Source organism: Arachis hypogaea, chromosome 15 (genome assembly GCF_003086295.3).
Source record: "Arachis hypogaea cultivar Tifrunner chromosome 15, arahy.Tifrunner.gnm2.J5K5, whole genome shotgun sequence".
In the NCBI taxonomy this organism is placed as follows: Eukaryota; Viridiplantae; Streptophyta; class Magnoliopsida; order Fabales; family Fabaceae; genus Arachis; species Arachis hypogaea.
The window spans coordinates 87,448,204-87,460,230 of record NC_092050.1 but is presented as its reverse complement, the minus strand read 5'-3'; the positions used below and the strand labels follow the sequence as shown (position 1 = coordinate 87,460,230).

Sequence of the window (12,027 nt, the reverse complement as noted above, 5' to 3'; positions counted from 1 at the left end):
AAAAAAATTTCTAAAATTTTCTCATCTGTTTTCGAAAAAAAAAATAAAAATGTTTTCAAAAATAAATTATTCTATGGCTTCGAAATTTTTAAGAATGAATTCTAGTGTTTCATGAAATATGTTGAATCATATCTGGCTGTAAAGCCATACCCAAACTACTTTGGGATTGGTATTCAACTAATCACCCCAGCCCATGTAATTATATGTTGCAGCCTGGCTGGCTGTAAAGCCATGTCTAAATTCATTTGGACTGAGGCAGCAATTTGTTATCAAGAGCAAGCTAGTTGGAGTTAATCCACCTGCTACTGTTTCTGATCACCTGCTGAAGCTTGGCTGGCCATTGGCCATGTCTAGTGTTTTGGACTGGAGCTTTCTTTGAAAGCTTGGCTGGCTAGTGAGCCATGTCTAATTCCTGGACTGAAGCTTTAGACTAACATGGCAAGATTCCTGGAATTCATATTAAAAATTTTGGAATCCTTATTTTTTCTTTTTTTCATATAATTTTCGAAAAAATCCAAAAAAATTAGAAAATCATAAAAATCAAAAAATATTTTTTTCTTGTGTGAGTCTTGAGTCATATCATAAGTTTGGTGTCACTTGCATATGCATCTTGTATTTTTCAAAAAAAAAATTTCATGCATTCATAGTGTTCTTCATGATCTTCAAGTTGTTCTTGGTAAGTCTTCTTGTTTGATCTTGATGAATTTTTGTTTTGTGTCTTTTCATGTTTATCATATGCATTCTTGAATTCTTAGTGCGTAAGCATTAAAGAATTCTAAGTTTGGTGTCTTGCATGTTTTCTTTGCATTAAAAATTTTTCAAAAAATATGTTCTTGATGTTCATCATGACATTCAAAGTGTTCTTGGTGTTCATCTTGACATTCATAGCATTCTTGCATGCATCACATGTTTTGATCTAAAAATTTCATGCATTGCATCTTTTTAGTGTTTTTCTCTTGCATCATAAAAATTCAAAAATCAAAAAAAAAAAAAAATAGCTTTCCTATTTTCTCTCATCAAATTCGAAAATTTGGAGTTGACTTTTTCAAAAATTTTTAAAATCAAGTTGTTTCTCATGAGTCAAATCAAATTTTCAATTTGAAAATCTTATCTTTTTCAAAATCTTTTTCAAAAATCAAATCTTTTTCAAAATTCTTAGTTATTTTCGAAAATTTCAAAAATATTTTTGAAAAATCTTTTTCTTATTTTTATACCAAATTTTCGAAAATAACTTAATCAATTAATGTTTTGATTCAAAAATTTGAAGTTTGTTACTTGCTTGTTAAGAAAGATCCAAACTTTAAGTTCTAGAATCATATCTTGTGATTTCTTATGAATCAAGTCATTAATTGAGATTTTAAAAATCAAATCCTTTTCAAAAACTAATTTCTATCATATCTTTTCAAAAAAATATCTTCTCATCTTATCTTTTTCAAAAATAACTTTTCAAAATATCTTTTCTAACTTCCTAACTTCTTATCTTTTCAAAATTTGTTTCAACTAACTAACTAACTTTTTGTTTGTTTCTTAACTTTTTCAAAACTACCTAACTAACTCTCTCTCTCTAATTTTCGAAAATATCTCCCCCTTTTTCAAAAATTTCTTTTTAATTAACTAATAATTTTTATTTCAAAAATTTTCGAAAAAAAAAATTACTAACAATTTTCAAAAACCAATTTTCAAAAAATCACTAACCCTTTTTCAAAATAATTTTCGAAAATTATACCTCCCCCATCCTATTCTATTTATTCATTCATATCCTAACATCTCATCTCACATCTCTTCCATTCGTACAGTTGCATTTCTTCCTTTACATCACATTCTTTGTCTCCCCCTTCTCTTCCACTCACAAAGGGATCCCTATACTGTGGTATAGAGGATCTCTATTATTATTATCATTTTTCTGGCCATTCTTCCTTGTCATATGAGCGGGAGCAAGGATAAGAACATTCTTGTGGAAGCAGATCCAGAACCTGAAAGGACTCTGAAGAGAAAATTAAGAGAAGCTAAAATACAACAATCCAGAGATAACCTTTCAGAAATTTTCGAACAGGCAGAGGAGATGGCAGCCGAAAATAATAATAATGTAAGGAAGATGCTTGGTGACTTCACTGCACCTAATTCCAATCTACATGGAAGAAGCATCTCCATTCCTGCCATTGGAGCAAACAACTTTGAGCTGAAACCTCAATTAGTTTCTCTGATGCAGCAGAACTGCAAGTTTCATGGACTTCCATCTGAAGATCCTTTTCAGTTCTTAACTGAATTCTTGCAGATATGTGATACTGTTAAGACTAATGGAATAGATCCTGAAGTCTACAGGCTCATGCTTTTCCCTTTTGCTGTAAGAGACAGAGCTAGATTATGGTTGGATTCTCAACCTAAAGACAGCCTGAACTCTTGGGATAAGCTGGTCATGGCTTTCTTAGCCAAGTACTTTCCTCCTCAAAAGCTGAGCAAGCTTAGAGCTGATGTTCAAACCTTCAGACAGAAAGAAGGTGAATCTCTCTATGAAGCTTGGGAAAGATACAAACAGTTGACCAAAAAGTGTCCTTCTGACATGCTTTCAGAATGGACCATCCTAGATATATTCTATGATGGTCTGTCTGAGTTATCTAAGATGTCATTGGATACTTCTGCAGGTGGATCCATTCACCTAAAGAAAACACCTGCAGAAGCTCAAGAACTCATTGACATGGTTGCTAATAACCAGTTCATGTACACTTCTGAAAGGAATCCTGTGAACAATGGGACGCCTATGAAGAAGGGAGTTCTTGAGGTTGATACTCTGAATGCCATATTGGCTCAGAACAAAATATTGACTCAGCAAGTCAATATGATCTCTCAGAGTCTGCATGGAATGCAAGCTGCATCCAACAGTACTCAAGAGGCATCTTCTGAAGAGGAAGCCTATGATCCTGAGAACCCTGCAATAGCAGAGGTAAATTATTTAGGTGAAACTTATGGAAACACCTATAACTCAACATGGAGAAATCATCCAAATTTCTCATGGAAGGATCAGAAGCCTCAACAAGGCTTTAACAATGGTGGAAGAAACAGGTTTAGCAATAGCAAACCTTTTCCATCATCAACTCAGCAACAGACAGAGAACTCTGAACAAAATGCTTCTAATTTAGCAAATCTAGTCTCTGATCTATCTAAGGCCACTGTAAGTTTCATGAATGAAACAAGGTCTTCCATTAGAAATCTGGAAGCACAAGTGGGCCAGCTGAGTAAAAGGATCACTGAAATCCCTCCTAGTACTCTCCCAAGCAATACAGAAGAGAACCCAAAAGGAGAGTGCAAGGCCATTGACATAAGTGCCATGGCCGAACCTGTGAGGAGAGGAGAGGACGTGAATCCCAAGGAGGAAGACCTCCTGGGACGTCCAGTGATCAATAAGGAGCTTCCCTCTGAGGAACCAAAGGAATCTGAGGCTCATCTAGAGACCATAGAGATTCCATTGAACCTCCTTATGCCCTTCATGAGCTCTGACAAGTATTCCTCTTCAGAAGAGAATGAGGATGTTACTGAAGAGCAAACTGCCAAGTTTCTTGGTGCAATCATGAAGCTGAATGCCAAATTATTTGGCATTGATACTTGGGAAGTTGAACCTCCCTTGTTCATCAATGAACTAAGTGATCTGGATCAACTGACATTGCCTCAGAAGAGACAGGATCCTGGAAAGTTCATAATACCCTGCACCATAGGCACCATGATCTTTAAGGCTCTGTGTGACCTTGGTTCAGGAATAAACCTCATGCCCCTCTCTGTAATAGAGAAACTGGGAATCTATGGGGTGCAAGCTGCTAAAATCTCACTAGAGATGGCAGACAGCTCAAGAAAACAGGCTTATGGACAAGTAGAGGATGTGTTAGTAAAGGTTGAAGGCCTTTACATCCCTGCTGATTTCATAATCCTGGATACTGGAAAGGAAGAGGATGAATCCATCATCTTAGGAAGACCTTTCTTGGCCACAGCAAGAGCTGTGATTGATGTTGACAGAGGTGAAATAGTCCTTCAATGGAATGAGAACTCCCTTGTATTCAAAACTCAAGGATCTCCCTCTGCAACCATGGAGAGGAAGCAGGAAAAGCTTCTCTACAAGCAGAGTCAACCAAAGCCCCCACAGTCAAACTCTAAGTTTGGTGTTGGGAGGCCACAACCAAACTCTAAGTTTGGTGTTGAACTCCCATATCCAAACTCTAATTTTGGTGTTGGAGAGTCTCAACAAAGCTCTGCACATCTGTGAGGCTCTATGAGAGCCCACTGTCAAGCTATTGACATTAAAGAAGCGCTTGTTGGGAGGCAACCCAATGTTTATCTAATTCTTATTTTTATTGTTTTTCATGTTTTCTTAGGTGCATGATCATGTGGAGTCACAAAATAAATATAAAAATTGAAAACGGAATCAAAAACAGCAGAAGAAAAATCACACCCTGGAGGAGCATCTGTCTGGCGTTCAGCGCCAGAACAGAGCATGGTTCTGGCGCTGAACGCCCAAAATGGGCATCTTCTGGGCGCTGAACACCAGAACAGGCATGGTTCTGGCGTTCAACGCCAGAAATGGCACACAGATGGGCGTTGAACGCCCAAAATGGCCACCAACCTGGCGCTGAACACCCAGAGTTGGGTACAAAGGCATTTTTACATGCCTAATGGGTGCAGGGATGTAAATGCCTTGACACCTCAGGATCTGTGGACCCCACAGGATCCACTCAGGATCTGTGGACCCCACAGGATCATCTCAGGATCTGTGGACCCCACAGGATCATCTCAGGATCTGTGGACCCCACAGGATCCCCACCTACCTCCACTCACCTCTTCTCACCACTCTCTTTCACACAACCCCATAAACACTCTTCCCAAAAACCCTTCACCTATCACCTCAATCTCTCTTCCCCATCACCTCTTCACCACTCACATCCATCCACTCTTCCCCATAAACCTACCTCATAAACTCCACCTACCTTCAAAATTCAAAACCAATTTCCCACCCAAACCCACCCATATGGCCAAACCAATACCCCCCTCCCTTCCCTATATAAAGACCTCCATTCTTCATCAAATTCACACAACACACCCCTCTACACTCTCCTTGGCCGAAACCACCTCTCCCTCTCCCTCTCCATATTTCTTCTTCTTCTTCTTCTATTCTTTTGTTTATTGCTCGAGGGCGAGCAATATTCTAAGTTTGGTGTGGTAAAAGCATAGCTTTTTTGTTTTTCCATTACCATTGATGGCACCTAAGACCGGAGAATCCTCTAGAAGAGGCAAAGGGAAGATAATAGCTTCCACTTCCGAGTCATGGGAGATGGAAAGGTTCATCTCCAAAGCCCATCAAGACCACTTCTATGATGTTGTGGCCAAGAAAAAGGTGATCCCTGAGGTCCCTTTTGAACTCAAAAGAAATGAGTATCCGGAGATCCGACATGAAATTCAAAGAAGAGGTTGGAAAGTTCTAACAAACCCCATCCAACAAGTCGGCATCTTAATGGTTCAAGAGTTCTATGCCAATGCATGGATCACCAAGAACCATGATCAAAGTAAGAACCCGGATCCAAAGAACTATGTTACAATGGTTCGGGGGAAATACTTGGATTTTAGTCCGGAAAATGTGCGGTTGGCGTTCAACTTACCATACATGGAAGAGAACGCACGCCCCTACACAAGGAGAGTCAACTTTGATCAAAGGTTGGACCATGTCCTTATGGACATATGTGTAGAAGGAGCTCAATGGAAGATTGACTCCAAAGGCAAGCCGGTTCAACTAAGAAGATTGGACCTCAAGCCTGTAGCTAGAGGATGGTTGGAGTTCATTCAATGCTCAATCATCCCCACTAGCAACCGGTCTGAAGTTACTATAGACCGGGCCATCATGATCCATAGCATCATGACTGGAGAAGAGGTGGAAGTTCATGAGATTATACCTCAAGAACTCTACAAGGTGGCTGACAAGTCCTCCACCATGGCAAGGTTAGCCTTTCCTCACCTCATTTGCCACCTATGCAATTCAGCTGGGATTGACATAGAGGGAGATATCCTCATCAAAGAGGACAAGCCCATCACTAAGAAAAAGATGGAGCAAGCAAGAGAGCCCAGTCATGGAGCTCAAGAGGCGCAAGAAGCTCACTTCCATGAGATTCCGGAAATGCCTCAAATGCACTTTCCTCCACAAAACTATTGGGAGCACATCAACACCTCCCTAGAAGAATTGAGTTCCAATATGGGACAACTAAGGGTGGAACATCAAGAGCACTCCATCATGCTTCATGAAATAAGAGAAGATCAAAAAGCAATGAGGGAGGAGCAACAAAGACAAGGAAGAGACATAGAAGAGCTCAAGGACATCATTGGTTTCTCAAGAAGGAAACGCCACCATCACTAAGGTGGATTCATTCCTTGTTCTTCTTCCTTCTGTTTTTCGTTTTCTATGTTATGTGCTTATCTATGTTTGTGTCTTCATTACATGATCATTAGTAGTTAGTAACTTTGTCTTAAAGATATAAATGTCCTATGAATCCATCACCTCTCTTAAATAAAAACTGTTTTAATTCAAAAGAACAAGAAGTACATGAGTTTCAAATTTATCCTTGAACTTAGTTTAATTATATTGATGTGGTGACAATGCTTCTTGTTTTCTGAATGTATGCTTGAACAGTGCATATGTCTTTTGAAGTTGTTGTTTAAGAATGTTAAATATGTTGGCTCTTGAAAGAATGATGACTAGGAGACATGTTATTTGATAATCTGAAAAATCATAAAAATGATTCTTGAAGCAAGAAAAAGCAGCAAAGAACAAAGCTTGCAGAAAAAAAAAAAAAGGGGCGAAAAAAAATAGAAAAAAAAATAATATAGAAAGAAAAAGAAAAAGCAAGCAGAAAAAGCCAATAACCCTTAAAACCAAAAGGCAAGGGCAAAATAAAAAGGATCCCAAGGCTTTGAGCATCAGTGGATAGGAGGGCCTAAAGGAATAAAATCCTGGTCTAAGCGGCCAAAACAAGCTGTCCCTAACCATGTGCTTGTGGCGTGTAGGTGTCAAGTGAAAACTTGAGACTGAGCGGTTAAAGTCAAGGTCCAAAGCAAAAAAAAAGGAGTGTGCTTAAGAACCCTGGACACCTCTAATTGGGGACTCTAGCAAAGCTGAGTCACAATCTGAAAAGGTTCACCCAATTATGTGTATGTGGCATTTATGTATCCGGTGGTAATACTGGAAAACAAAGTGCTTAGGGCCACGGACAAGACTCATAAAGAAGCTGTGTTCAAGAATCATCATACTGAACTAGGAGAATCAATAACACTATCTGAACTCTGAGTTCCTATAGATGCCAATCATTCTGAACCTCAATGGATAAAGTGAGATGCCAAAACTATTCAAGAGGCAAAAAGCTATAAGTCCCGCTCATTTGATTGGAGCTATGTTTCATTGATAGTTTGGAATTTATAGTATATTCTCTTCTTTTTATCCTATTTGATTTTCAGTTGCTTGGGGACAAGCAACAATTTAAGTTTGGTGTTGTGATGAGCGGATAATTTATACGCTTTTTGACACTGTTTTTAGTATGTTTTTAGTAGAATCTAGTTACTTTTAGGGATGTTTTCATTAGTTTTTATGATAAATTCACATTTCTGGACTTTACTATGAGTTTGTGTGTTTTTCTGTGATTTCAGGTATTTTCTGGCTGAAATTGAGGGACTTGAGCAAAAATCAGATTCAGAGGTTGAAAAAGGACTGCTGATGTTGTTGGATTCTGACCTCCCTGCACTCAAAGTGGATTTTCTAGAGCTACAGAACTCGAAATGGCGCGCTTCCAATTGCGTTGGAAAGTAGACATCCAGGGCTTTCCAGCAATATATAATAGTCCATACTTTGGCCAAGAATTGACGACGTAAACTGGCGTTCAACGCCAGCCTTCTGCCCAAATCTGGCGTCCAGCGCCAGAAAAGGATCCAAAGCCAGAGTTGAACGCCCAAACTGGCACAGAAACTGGCGTTCAACTCCACAAATGGCCTCTGCACGTGCAACACTCAGGCTCAGCCCAAACACACACCAAGTGGGCCCAGGAAGTGGATTTATGCATCAATTACTTACTCATGTAAACCCTAGTAGCTAGTTTATTATAAATAGGACCTCTTACTATTGTATTTGACATCTTTGGATTACCTTATGATCCTTTGATCACGTTTTAGGGGGCTGGCCATCTCGGCCATGCCTGGACCTCCACTTATGTATTTTCATACGGTAGAGTTTCTACACTCCATAGATTAAGGTGTGGAGCTCTGCTGTTCCTCAAAGATTAATGCAAAGTACTACTATCTTCTATTCAATTCTTCTTATTTCGTTTCTAAGATATCCATTCGCACCCAAGAACGTGATGAAGGTGATGATTATGTGTGACGCTCATCACCATCTCCCCTATGAACGCGTGCCTGACAAACACTTCTGTTCTACATGAATTAAGCTAGAATGAGTATCTCTTAGATCTCCTAACCAGAATCTTCGTGGCGTAAGCTAGAATGATGGCGGCATTCAAGAGAATCCGGAAGGTCTAAACCTTGTCTGTGGTATTCTGAGTAGGATTCAATGATTGAATGACTGTGACGAGCTCCTAACTCGCGATTGCAGGGCGTTAGTGACAGACGCAAAAGGATAGTAAATCCTATTCCAGCATGATCGAGAACCGACAGATGAATAGCCGTGCTGTGACAGGGTGCGTGAGCATATTATTCACTGAGAGGATAAGATGAAGCCATTGGCAAGGGTGATGCCTCCAGACGATTAGCCGTGCCGTGACAGGGCATTGGATCATTTTCCCGTGAGATGACCGAAAGTAGCCGTTGACAGTGGTGATGTATCACATAAAGCCAGCCATGGGAAGGAGTAAGACTGATTGGATGAAGATAGCAGGAAAGCAGAGGTTTAGAGGAACGAAAAGTATCTCCATTCGCTTATCTGAAAGTTCTACCAATGATTTACATAAGTATCTCTATCCCTTTTATTGTTTATTTGAATCTAATAAAATATCATGTTTAAATCCGCCTGACTGAGATTTACAAGGTGACCATAGCTTGCTTCATACCAACAATCTCCGTGGGATTCGACCCTTACTCACGTAAGGTATTACTTGGACGACCCAGTGCACTTGCTGGTTAGTTGTATCGAAGTTGTGACAATTATGAATTAAGATCAAAGCACCAAGCTTTGGAGCCATTACCAGGATTTGTTCGAGCCTGGAGATCACAATTTCGTGCACCATAGATCTTGGAACAATTGCAGAGGAATTAAATTGCAGGAAAGTAAATTGAGAGCAATGAGAACAGAAAGCAATGAGAACAGAAGATTAAAATCAAGCTCATGTATATTGAATTGTAAAATTACGGAAAGGGAAATTTGTAGTAGAGAAGGAATTTGAATCTTGCATAAGCCAATTTGAATTCAAGATTGAAAAGTAAAAGTGCAGAAGAATTAAAAGTGTTTCAAAGAGGACTTTCTATTCTACCCTACTCCTAATGCTCTCTAGCAGAGCCCGCCTACTTTAATGAAATGGAAATGATGCCTTTATATAGGCTTTACAAAATGAAAATAAAATTGAAATTGAAAATAAATTACAATTTAAATGAAATTCCTATCTAGCTTGTTCTTGTGCCTTTGAGTGATGGTATGGGCTTTGCTTGCTTTGGATTTGAATGAGAGTGGATCCGGATGCATTTGGTGACTTGGGTCAAGTGGCATAGGTTAGGAGTGGCTTTGGTTCAAGTGGCATGGGTTGGAGTTGCTTTGGTTCAAGTGGCATGGGTTGGAGGCATGTGTGAACCTTCTAGGGGAGCGCTCTGCTTGAATTCTTGAGCGCTACTCCTACTTGTGTGCCTTGTCCGTGTCAAGGCACGCACCTAGCGCTCACATTTTGAGCGCTCCGCTCACTCTTTGAGCACTACACTTTATTGCTTCCCTGGGCCAGCTTTGAACCCAACTATCTTGGCCAAGAGAGCACAAAAAGTTGAGGAAAGGGAGCGTAGCACTTGAATTTTCCAACGCTTCCTCTTGGTGAGTCGTGCTTTGTGTATGCTTGGCTTTCATTGGTTCCCAAAAGGGCACGAAAAAGGTAGCTAATGGGAGCGTTGTGCTTGTGTTTTTGAGCGCTACTCTTCATTTGCTTGGTTCCCCTCTTCGAGCCTTGGTGAGAGCACTTGCTTGGTTGGTTTTTGGGCCTTAAAGATGCCTATCAATTGGAGAGCTCTGAATGTCAGCTTTCCAACGCAACTAGAATGGAATCAATTGGACATCTGTAGCCCAAGTTATGGCCCTTTGAAAGAGGCATGGTCATACTGTCACAAGGCTTAAGAAAAGCCCAAAAAAGTGAAAAAATTTGAGCGTAGTGCTCTCTTTAATGAGCGCTAGGCTTTGTTTCTTTCATTCCTTGGCTTCATGGTCATGGGCCTTGCTTTCAAAAGCGTGGCCTAAGGTTCCAAAGCATGCTCAAACTTCAAAAGTGTGCCAAAAATTCCTTTTTCCACCATTTCTTTACCTACAAGCAACCAAACAACTAATCAAGGCTCCACCAAAATCACTAGATCTTTGCATCATTTAATTAATCAATTAATTATAGCATAAAACCTATGATTTTGTATAAAATGAATGATGTTTGATTGATTCAAGATAATCATGAAAATCCATTCAAACTACTTACTTTTTGTTCAAGAATGCATGAAAACCAAGTGAAAACTAATGAAATAGGCTTGTGAAACTAGCCTAAGATGACTTGTCATCATAACACCAAAGTTAAATCTTGCTTGTCCCCAAGCAAGGAAAGAATCATGCAATAAAGATTGACAATCCAAGGTAAGAAGAATAGCATCTCAATGTTCATGGTTTGGCTAGTTTTCTATGCATGCCACAGTCACAAAAGAAAAGTAAATGATTGATGCTTCTATCTAGCTCAATTTATGAAATCTTTTCTTTATATTTCTTCCTTGAAACAAGCTTTTGATTTTCTTATTAGCGTCTCCTTTTGGGTGCTTTGCTCCATGAGTTGATAACAAAGCTACGACTCTAAATGCTTTGTTTTCAAGTATTACCACTTGATACATAAGCACCACAAGCATTTAATTAGAGGTTCTTTTTTAGCTAATTTGTTTCTTTTCTTGACTCTCTAATCATTGATGCTCAGAACCTTGAGCTTTGAGGGAATGCTTTTGCACTTGAGCCTAGCCTTGACTTCTAAGTGTTTTGTTTTCAAGCTTTTTGCTTGATACATAAACACCACAAGTACTTAACAATGAAATTGTCATTGGTACTTAGAGCCTTCAGCTTTCTCATTCTTTCCCTTTTTCTTTTCTTGCCTTAATTTGCAATTGCTTCTTCAAGGTTTTCATGATTTCAAAAAAATTTCATAAAATGTCATAGATAAAAACTTCAATTAAATAAAATCCAATGCAATTGAGCAACAATTAATCATACTAGCCTTCCAATACTTGTATGCACATGCTAAATGCTTCTTTAATGACCCTGTTTGTTTAAGATCATGATACTTTATTGCTTTTGAATTCACAAAACTCAAGTTGGTAGTCATAATGTCACAACATGTTACAAATCAAGATTCAGGCTATGCTTATTCATACCACACATGTATACAGAGAAGATAAAGACACTCATGCAATTTACAGTGCTAGAAGTAATTAGGAGGAGAAAGGAGCGTTACCACCTTATGGTCTATCTTTCTTGTTGTTGTCCTTTTCCTCTTATTCTTCCCTTTCCCTTGCCAACTCAGAATGCTTGCTCATCCTCAAGAAATAACTAGAACAATGGCTATGGGGCTAAGATGGATCATGAATGTCTTACACAATGAAATGTTAGCAGTACATGTGTTTTAAGCAAGCAAGATTAAGGATAACAATCAAGGCACAAGAGACAGAGACATTATGATTGCAAAAATAAGAAGGTGTGCATGATACATTGCATAAGGAAGAGTGGCACACCAAACTTAGTGTGACACTTTCACTTGGACTTGATGCAAGTATCCAGTAAAG

The 12,027-nt window shown here is 39.0% G+C and overlaps 1 non-coding gene across 1 annotated transcript; it reads right to left on the bottom strand.

The window, feature by feature from the left end:
- Window positions 1–2,458: 2,458 nt before the first annotated feature.
- LOC112753432 (small nucleolar RNA R71) lies at window positions 2,459–2,566 on the bottom strand. The gene has a single exon (XR_003177820.1). It is a non-coding gene; the product is annotated as a small nucleolar RNA R71 (small nucleolar RNA).
- Between the last annotated feature and the right edge of the window lie 9,461 nt (window positions 2,567–12,027).